The sequence below is a fragment of the Notolepis coatsorum genome, assembly GCF_963971535.1.
Source record: "Notolepis coatsorum genome assembly, chromosome: 19".
In the NCBI taxonomy this organism is placed as follows: Eukaryota; Metazoa; Chordata; class Actinopteri; order Aulopiformes; family Paralepididae; genus Notolepis; species Notolepis coatsorum.
This window is the reverse complement of record NC_140183.1, coordinates 59,468,708-59,479,778: the sequence shown is the minus strand read 5'-3', so window position 1 is coordinate 59,479,778 and position 11,071 is coordinate 59,468,708.

Here is an 11,071-nt window from a genome sequence, read left to right as displayed (position 1 = left end):
TCTCCTCTCTCTGTGACTCCTCTCTGTGACTCTTCTCTGTGTCTTCTCTCTCTGTGACTCCTCTCTCTGTGACTCTTATCTCTGTGACTCCTCTCTGTGACTCCTCTCTGTGACTCCTCTCTCTGACTCCTCTCTGTGACTCCTCTCTGTGACTCCTCTCTCTGTCTCCTCTCTGTGACTCTTATCTATGACTCCTCTCTCTGTGACTCTTCTCTATGACTCCTCTCTGTGACTCCTCTCTCTGTGACTCCTCTCTGTGACTCTTATCTATGACTCCTCTCTCTGTGACTCCTCTCTGTGACTCCTCTCTCTGTGACTCCTCTCTCTGTGACTCCTCTCTGTGTCTCCTCTCTGTGTCTCCTCTCTCTCTGACTCTTCTCTGTGACTCCTCTCTCTGTGACTCCTCTCTCTGTGACTCCTCTCTATGTGACTCATCTCTCTGTGACTCCTCTCTCTGTGACTCCTCTCTCTGTGACTCCTCTCTCTGTGACTCCTCTCTCTGTGACTCCTCTCTGTGACTCCTCTCTCTGTGACTCCTCTCTGTGACTCCTCTCTATGTGACTCCTCTCTCTGTGACTCCTCTCTCTCTGACTCCTCTCTGTGACTCCTCTCTCTCTGACTCTTCTCTGTGACTCCTCTCTCTGTGACTCCTCTCTCTGTGACTCCTCTCTCTGTGACTCCTCTCTCTATGACTCATCTCTGTGACTCCTCTCTCTCTCTGACTCTTCTCTGTGACTCCTCTCTCTGTGACTCCTCTCTCTGTGACTCCTTTCTATGACTCCTCTCTGTGACTCTTCTCTCTGTGACTCCTCTCTGTGTCTCCTCTCTGTGTCTCCTCTCTCTGTGACTCCTCTCTCTGTGACTCCTCTCTCTGTGACTCCTCTCTCTGTGACTCCTCTCTGTGACTCCTCTCTGTGTCTCCTCTCTCTGTGACTCCTCTCTGTGACTCCTCTCTGTGACTCCTCTCTGTGACTCCTCTCTCTGTGACTCCTCTCTGTGTCTCCTCTCTCTGTGACTCCTCTCTGTGACTCTTCTCTGTGTCTTCTCTCTCTGTGACTCCTCTCTCTGTGACTCTTATCTCTGTGACTCCTCTCTGTGACTCCTCTCTGTGACTCCTCTCTCTGACTCCTCTCTGTGACTCCTCTCTGTGACTCCTCTCTCTGTCTCCTCTCTGTGACTCTTATCTATGACTCCTCTCTCTGTGACTCTTCTCTATGACTCCTCTCTGTGACTCCTCTCTCTGTGACTCCTCTCTGTGACTCTTATCTATGACTCCTCTCTCTGTGACTCCTCTCTGTGACTCCTCTCTCTGTGACTCCTCTCTCTGTGACTCCTCTCTGAATCCTCTCTGTGACTCTTCTCTGTGACTCCTCTCTGTGACTCCTCTCTCTGTGACTCCTCTCTGTGACTCCTCTCTGTGTCTCCTCTATCTGACTCCTCTCTATGACTCCTCTCTCTGTGACTCCTCTCTGTGACTCCTCTCCGTGACTCCTCTCTCTGTGACTCCTCTCTGTGACTCCTCTCTCTGTGACTCTTATCTCTGTGACTCCTCTCTGTGACTCCTCTCTCTGTGACTCCTCTCTGTGACTCCTCTCTCTGTGACTCCTCTCTCTGTGACTCCTCTCTGTGACTCCTCTCTCTGTGACTCCTCTCTCTGTGACTCCTCTCTGTGACTCCTCTCTGTGACTCCTCTCTGTGACTCATCTCTCTGTGACTCCTATCTGTGACTCATCTCTCTATGACTCCTCTCTGTGACTCCTCTCTCTGTGACTCCTCTCTGTGACTCCTCTCTGTGACTCCTCTATGTGACTCCTCTCTGTGACTCCTCTCTGTGACTCCTCTCTGTGACTCCTCTATGTGACTCATCTCTCTGTGACTCCTATCTGTGACTCCTCTCTGTGACTCCTCTCTGTGACTCTTCTCTCTGTGTCTTCTCTCTCTGTGACTCTTCTCTCTGTGTCTCCTCTCTGTGACTCTTCTCTCTGTGTCTTCTCTCTCTGTGACTCTTCTCTCTGTGTCTCCTCTCTGTGACTCTTCTCTCTGTGTCTCCTCTCTGTGACTCTTCTCTCTGTGTCTTCTCTCTGTGACTCCTCTCTGTGACTCCTCTCTCTGTGACTCCTCTCTCTGTGACTCCTCTCTCTGTGACTCCTCTCTGTGACTCCTCTCTGTGACTCTTCTCTCTGTGTCTCCTCTCTGTGACTCTTCTCTCTGTGTCTTCTCTCTGTGACTCCTCTCTGTGACTCCTCTCTCTGTGACTCCTCTCTCTGTGACTCCTCTCTCTGTGACTCCTCTCTGTGACTCCTCTCTATGGCTCCTCTCTGTGACTCCTCTCTGTGACTCTTCTCTATGACTCCTCTCTATGACTCCTCCAGTCTCCTCTCTGTGACTCCTCTCTGTGTCTCCTCTCTCTGTGACTCCTCTCTGTGTCTCCTCTCTCTGTGACTCCTCTCTCTGTGACTCCTCTCTGTGACTCCTCTCTGTGTCTCCTCTCTCTGTGACTCCTCTCTCTGTGACTCCTCTCTGTGTCTCCTCTCTGTGACTCCTCTCTCTGTGACTCCTCTCTGTGACTCTTCTCTGTGACTCCTCTCTCTGTGACTCCTCTCTCTGTGACTCCTCTCTGTGACTCCTCTCTGTGTCTCCTCTCTCTGTGACTCCTCTCTGTGACTCCTCTCTGTGTCTCCTCTCTCTGTGACTCCTCTCTGTGTCTCCTCTCTGTGTCTCCTCTCTCTGTGACTCCTCTCTGTGACTCCTCTCTGTGTCTCCTCTCTCTGTGACTCCTCTCTGTGACTCCTCTCTGTGTCTCCTCTCTCTGTGACTCCTCTCTCTGTGACTCCTCTCTCTGTGACTCCTCTCTGTGACTCCTCTCTGTGTCTCCTCTCTCTGTGACTCCTCTCTGTGACTCCTCTCTGTGTCTCCTCTCTCTGTGACTCCTCTCTGTGACTCCTCTCTGTGTCTCCTCTCTCTGTGACTCCTCTCTGTGACTCCTCTCTGTGTCTCCTCTCTCTGTGTCTCCTCTCTCTGTGACTCCTCTCTGTGACTCCTCTCTGTGACCCTTCTCTGTGACTCCTCTCTGTGACTACTCCAGGCTCCTCTCTGTGTCTCCTCCAGTCTCCTCTCTATGACTCCTCCAGGCTCCTCTCTATGACTCATCCAGGCTCCTCTCTCTGACACCTCCATGCTCCTCTCTCTGACTCCTCCAGGCTCCTCTCTGACTCCTCCATGCTCCTCTCTATGACTCCTCCAGGCTCCTCTCTATGACTCCTCCAGTATCCTCTCTATGACTCCTCCAGTCTCCTCTTTATGACTCCTCCAGGCTCCTCTCTCTGACTCCTCCATGCCGTGCGGCCCTGGTCTCTCTCCACAGTCACAGACCCAGCAGCCTGTCCGGCTCCATGAGGCTGCAATCAAGGCTAACTGATCGGTCTGTGGCCTGAAATTAGCCAGAGAGGAGGAGGGGCGGGAGTCTAAATATGGAACCAGAGGTTCTGTGTTTTCCGTGCCCTGTAAGGATGAATATTTCATATCCCCTGATGTATTAGTTGATATTAAAAAAGGAATATTTAATTACTGTCCAACATTATAACGGGGCGACAATGGCTCAGGAGGTAGAGTGGTCGTCTGGTAATCGGGAGGTTCCCGGAACCTCTTAAGCTGCAACGTCCCTCATATGGGAAATTTGTCGGACTTTTTGCAACCGGCACTTTGGCGATCCCTAATGGCTCGGGTGTGCATATTTTGTAATACAATATATATATCGAATTGAAGGCTTATTTGTTGCCTGTCGATAGCGACAAAATCTGTTCAGCGGTTCTCGAGTTACATGCCGGTATTTGAGGCTTGTGCAAAGTACACGGTATTGCGCAAAATACCACTCCCGACTCAGGCTGCAGTAGTTCCATCCATAGACGCCTATGTAATGGAGCAGGCGAAGCGGGTGCTCTACCAGTATTGAACTTGGGGGAGCAAACTTGTCTCTTTGCTCCCTCACTTTTTGATCATATGATATATCCCCCCCCCAATATATAAATATTATCTAACCATAACTACGTAATTTCAATCAAATTAATAATACGCAATGACACTTAATAGCAAGTTTTTAAGTTTCCAACGATTGCGACACCCCCCTGCCCGATATGGTTTGATCCAGCCCCCAGCAGACAGGGCGGACGCGCACTCCAGTCTCACAGCGCTGCAGGCAGCCTCCAGGTGTAAACTGGTACGCAGGCAGGCGCAGGCAGCGTGAACACTTTAGTCACACAAGTCAACAGCAGGATCTTCCACTAAGTAAGTTCAGTTGTTCGAACAAACTATTATGTTAGACATCATCTTTACTATTGAGTGGTATAACTTCTACCACGCAATCCAATAAAATTGTTTCACGGTCCGAAATGCCATCTGGTCATACCAATAATAATAATAATAATAACAAAGTTTCCCTCTGGTTGGCGTTAGCTTTAGTGCTAGCCGCTAGCTAACGTTGTCATATATCTAGATATGTGGTCACGGGTGTCGTCAGCTGGATAACGTTGACTTCGTTTGCAAATTTTAACGTTCGCTATGGCAGACGAGCAGGGCCGGATTAACGACGGCCGCGGCCCTCGCCACTTTAGTGAGGATTTGAGGATTTACGGTAAATCAAGATGTTCAATTATCTTAAGGTACAATACCTGAAATGAAAATGTGTGTGTGTGTGTGTGTCCAGCCAACCAGGTAACATGGCAGAAAAAAGAAAGAATACAGACATCGGAGCATTTTTCAGTACACCAAAACGCAAAGTAAGAACCCTAGTAGCCTAATAGCTCAAAGACTTAAAGGGCGGGCTCCACAAATAATGGATTGCACGGTGTTAATTGCACCCTTACTTACAATTCATTATGAATTGTAAATGGAGGACCCTGATGTAAACAAAACAAAAGTCTTTCTCTGGTCTGCATCCCCTTAACAATTGTGTGTATTGAGCCGTACTATATTGTACCCATTCTGCAATATGTTAATAACATTTTTTATCAATCAATAACAGATTGCAGAATGGGTACAGTACAGTACGGCTCAATACACACAATTGTTAAGGGGATGCAGACCAGAGAAAGACTTTCGTCTTGTTTACATCAGGGTTCCCCATTTTCAATTCATAATGAATTGTAAGTAAGGGTGCAATAGAAATGTTTCATAATGATGTTCAGTGTATTCATAAGTGTATTGCTCTCCTTAATGTAGAATGATATGGTGACTGTACAGACTTAGGAAGGAGAGAAAGAGACCCAAGAGTTACAGGTAATGGAAATATCAGACAGTCAGCTTAAAGTGTAGGATAACATAACAAATTAAGACACAAATACTTGGATTATATATCCCCCCCTCTCTCCCTTTCTTTACAGAGTAGCATAAAGATTGTGTATTCAAACCGGTTCAGTGTATTCATAAGTGTATTGCTCTCCTTAATGTAGAATGATATGGTGACTGTGCAGACTCAGGGAGGAGGCAGAGAAGGAGAGAAAGAGACCCAAGAGTTACAGGTAATGGAAATATCAGACAGCTTAAAGTGTAGGATAACATAACAAATTAAGACACAAAATAGGCTATATTTACAGCAGACCCTGTTATTGTTCCTTGTTGGTATTTTTTCTCTCTTTCTTATTAAAAACTTGGCCTATTTGAAAGGAGATTGATTTAATAAAAATAAAAGAGCGAAAAATCAATATACAGTATATATACAGTATATATATATATTAATATATTATTATTATTATTATAGTAATTGGCTATCATACTGCAATATAAACTGAGTTTTATAGTGAAAAGAGCAGCTTTATTAGTCAAGATTGAAGGCTCTATATTGCAGGAAATTGCACGTACAGGTTCATTAAATGAAAAAAATATCTGAGTTTTTCTTTGTACACAGTTTACCAAAATCACTCCTAATCACTCATTTCTGAATGGATCTTTATGAAATTTGGATATGTACTACATAATGCTTCAGGCTATGGCTCCATCTGGATTTGTACTACCTCTGGACAACTAACTACTACAGAAAAACTTGAGTAACAAGTTTTTTTCAACTCAAGTTCAGACCGATGTCACTCTATTTCGTTAACACTAAAAGTCAATATTTTTTTGTGGAATCAGAAACTTCAGAATGTCATCTTTCAAAAGAGACCAGGCTCATGCATGTGCTATAAGTATAAAGTATGTTGTTTTGGTTTGCAAAGAAAGTATGCAGTCCTCAAGTTCAAGTAAAAAAAATGCCACTTTTCTGCCGCTTGTTAAGAGGTTGATGGAACAGCTTAAAGGAAGAAGGAGAGAGAGAGAGTTAGTGAGATGTGGAAGACAAAAGGCCAGAGTCTCCTTACACAAAGAAAAGAGCCAGAACACAGTCATTACATTTTAGCCAACAAGAAGTTTAACATTCTACACATCTGACAATATCATAATTATATGTTTTATAATATACAATTATATATTATAGTTTTTTTTAGGGCATTTCTTCTTTTATTAGGATAGGACAGTGAGTGACAGGGAAGCAGGGTAGAGAGACAGGGGATTACATGCAACAAATGTCCTGGGCTGGATTCTAACCCAGGATGTTGCTGTTACACGGTATGCGTCCCATCAAGGTGAGCCACCAGGAGGCCCCGGGAAAAGTTAAGTTAAGTTATTTATATATTTTCTACCCAGGGACAGTGCACATTAATCAACATCTTCAGTTTCCATATCAATATAAATGTGCCAGAATTAGCTATTAGAACGTCCGATCCCCACCCACCAGCTTCCCACCCCTAACACTGCCAATTGCGTTAGTGTCACCCCCCCGGTCCTATTGGACCGGCCATCAGACTTTCAACACCACTCATGAACAATACCCTATTGCATTTGTGCCTGTCTATGTTTATTAATTTGGTCTCTGTCATACTCACTAATCTGTTGTCTGTGTATCTGCTGTCTGTGTTGTGCCCCATTGTCTAGTCTAGTGATGTCTCCCCTGTGTCTGTATCTATGTGTTATTTAGTGTCGTCATGTTTCAGTATTTTACCCCAGGTTGTTCTGTCTTTTCCACACAGCTGTGTCTTGTTCCCAATCACCCTCATGTGTCAATTAGTCTGTGTATATTAGTGTTGTCTGCCCTGCCTTCCTGTGCTGGATCATTGTTCATGTTACCCTCGTCCTGTGTGCTGTCAACCTTATGTTTCTCCGTATTCCCAGTGAGTCAGTTTTGTATTGTTTGCCACGTTAAGTAAAGAGCTTATTACTTTCATCCACGACTCGTGCTTCATCTATTTCATCCTCCACTACCTCTCCTTGTGTTAAGTCTGCATTCATTCCGGGTTCTACTCATCTCTACCACTGACATGCCAACGAAACGTTCCAGGAATCGTAACAGAATGATCCAGCCAAACCAGAACCCTGCAGAGAGGAGAGACGGAGCGAGCTTCGCGCTCGGTATCCTGGGCGCTTCGGTCCTGTGTGCCGACCAGGCGGCCGCTCGGATTTGGCACGTGGGACGGAGTGGCCGGGCCAGTGGCGCCGATGACAACGGGTGCTTGCGCCGCGGCCACTCCTGTGCTGGATCCCTGGGTGGGGAGTCGTCTGGTCCGCAGGGGAGCGTCGGGGAAGGGGCGCGGATCCCGACGCCACAGCCCCAGGGGATGGGGTTCCCAGGATCACAGGTCTTCCTCGCCGGCCTGGTCGAGGTCTCCTCAGCCCTGGGAGGTTCCGGAGGACGAGCCACCACCATGGCAGACCTGGAGGTCGACGCCGAATTCCGCTGCCGGGGGGACCCCGGTCTACTTCCCTCCCTTCCACCCTTCCCGTTCCCGGGGGGCCTGCTAGGTCGTAAAAAATCTGAACAAGAATAAAAATACGGTCAAGGATATACATTCTAAAAATATGTATACTAGTGGTGGGACTCGATAATATTTTTTTATCTAATTCATTTGAGACTTTATAGTTAATTAATCTAAATTAATCTAATTTTAAACGCATATCAATATTTGATGTGAAAAGCAACGTTTTTCAATTCGAATGGATTAATAAATGAATATACATTATACATAGTTTTAAGCAGCAAAATCTTGTTTATTAGCTACTACACAGACCAACCTACGTCAGATCAATGCAAATTTTTACAGAAATAGGAATAATATATATAGCGCAAAGGACCTTTTCTCGTTTGAAAGGTAACATTCCGAAGTTTCTTACACAATAAAGAAAAATCACTTTGAGTGCTAATGAAATAGAGTAACAGAGGTTTGAACACACTGAAGTAAAGGTTTTGTGTACGCACATTTCTGTTTAGTGGTTGCCAGATGCCTGTTTTTAAGTTCCAGCTGAGAGGTAAGAGCTGGAAAACATAACGGTTCCATAGCCTGAAGTCTTATAGTCATACAGGTCCAAAGTCCACGGAAAATGAGTGTTTCACAAAGGTTTTTGTAATGTGTGTACCGCAATAATTCAGCGTGATTATCCAAAATGGCCATCCACTGCCTTAATTTCGCCTCCCGAGTCAAAACAAAGGACTTCTTCGTCTTCTTGTGTCACCTTCCCCCACTCTGAGCGCCCGTCTGGGATCGCTTTCGGGCAAACGCTTCTTGCCTACAGTGGTGATCAATCATTTTCGCCATCAGTGGTGACTGGTCACTGGTCAGTTCTGGACCGTTCACAACCGGACGTCCGAACGGCTTGTCAAATGATGCTCGCTGGATGTTTCGTCTTGTACAGTAACTCGAGAATGGAATCATGCAATAGGTTGAGTGTGGTGGCGATCGAAAGGCGGCAAATTCAACTTTCCAACAATGTATTGGTTGATTGGCGAAAATGCAGCCCGAAGCCGACAGACAAGAGCAAAGTGCTGCAGCGTGTGATAAAATACGTCACGTTAAATCTTTTCTGTAGTTAATTAATCTAAATTAACGTGATAAAGTCCCAGCCCTAGTATATACAGTACATTCTAAAATATACAGCCAAAAATATACAGTAATATACAATAAAATGTACAGTAAAAATGTAGATGTAAAATCTGTGTGTGTGGGTGTTATCCCAGTATGAAGTGTGTGTGTGGGTGTTATCCCAGTATGAAGTGTGTGTGTCTGTTATCTCAGTATGAAGTGTGTGTGTGGGTGTTATCCCAGTATGAGGTGAGTCAGAGACTTGTAGGCCACTGTGACGGAAGCTTCTCTATGGAGGACTCTCTGATTGCGTGTGTGTGAACGGTAACCAGACAAGTCTGGAGATATACTGTTCAGGGGCTTTAACCACAACGTGTGTGTGTGTGTGCGCGTGTGCGTGTGTTGAGTAGATTGGTGTACTGTGGTGTGTGTGTGTGTATGTGTGTGCAAGTCCATTATGACTGTGTTTGCAAGAGTGTGTGTGAGCAAGGGGTATAGGTTTGGTTTCAACATGGGAGGGGGGGTCTGTGGGAACTCCCCCAGGAACTTTTGACCGTCAAACACTTCATTTGCTGCATGCTGGTTTACTTTTATGCACCAATCTGTGCCTTTTCTGCATCAATTCATGGTGGAAATGTCTTTATTTATGTAAAGGAAAATACAACATTCAGGTACCCACTGACACAAATATAATGGAATATAATGCAGTAAAGTAAATATTTTGGGGTGGGGGTTGTCTTTCATATTAGCTATATTCTTTTGAGGGGGACAAATTTACTTCTTCTCAATATTGAGGGGGACATGTCCCCTGCAACCCCCCCTCCCTAAATCTACGCCTATGTGCGTGAGTACATGCATGCAAATGAGTGTGTGTTTGTCTATATGTGTGTGGCTATCATTGTGTGAGAAAATTTCACTTCCAACCCCAATCATAGTGTATTACTCAAGCAGTGCTTCCAACGCAAACCCTCTAATTAGTTTGGCTAAATGAGTCTTAGGACTGCGGTCTGAAGCAGAGTAACAGGCTGAAGCACTGTACTGTTCAGCACAGGGGCTGCTTGTGCTCAGTGCCACCTCCATGCTGCCGTGATTACATAATGTCTGTGTAAACCATGACATTTATAATGTCTTTTATAATGTGTAAACCATGACCTTTATAATGTCTTTTATAATGTGTAAACCATGACCTTTATAATGTATTTTATAACGTGTAAACCATGACCTTTATAATGTCTTTTATAATGTGTAAACCATGACCTTTATAATGTCTTTTATAATATGTAAACCATGACCTTTATAATGTGTAAACCATGACCTTTATAATGTCTTTTATAATGTGTAAACCATGACCTTTATAATGTCTTTTATAATGTGTAAACCATGACCTTTATAATGTCTTTTATAATATGTAAACCATGACCTTTATAATGTGTAAACCATGACCTTTATTTTATAATGTGTAAACCATGACCTTTATAATGTGTAAACCATGACCTTTATAATGTGTAAACTATGACCTTTATAATGTGTAAACCCTGACCTTTATAATGTGTAAACCATGACCTTTATAATGTGTAAACCATGACCTTTATAATGTCCTTTATAATGTGTAAACCATGACCTTTATAATGTGTAAACCATGACCTTTATAATGTGTAAACCATGACCTTTATAATGTGTAAACCATGACCTTTATAATGTGTAAACCATGACCTTTATAATGTGTAAACCATGACCTTTATAACGTGTAAACCATGACCTTTATAATGTGTAAACCATGACCTTTATAATGTGTAAACCATGACCTTTATAATGTGTAAACCATGACCTTTATAATGTCTTTTATAATGTGTAAACCATGACCTTTATAACGTGTAAACCATGACCTTTATAATGTCTTTTATAATGTGTAAACCATGACCTTTATAATGTGTAAACCATGACCTTTATAATGTGTAAACCATGACCTTTATAATGTGTAAACCATGACCTTTATAATGTCTTTTATAATGTGTAAACCATGACCTTTATAATGTGTAAACCATGACCTTTATAATGTGTAAACCATGACCTTTATAATGTGTAAACCATGACCTTTATAATGTCTTTTATAATGTGTAAACCATGACCTTTATAATGTCTTTTATAATGTGTAAACCATGACCTTTATAATGTATTTTACAATATGT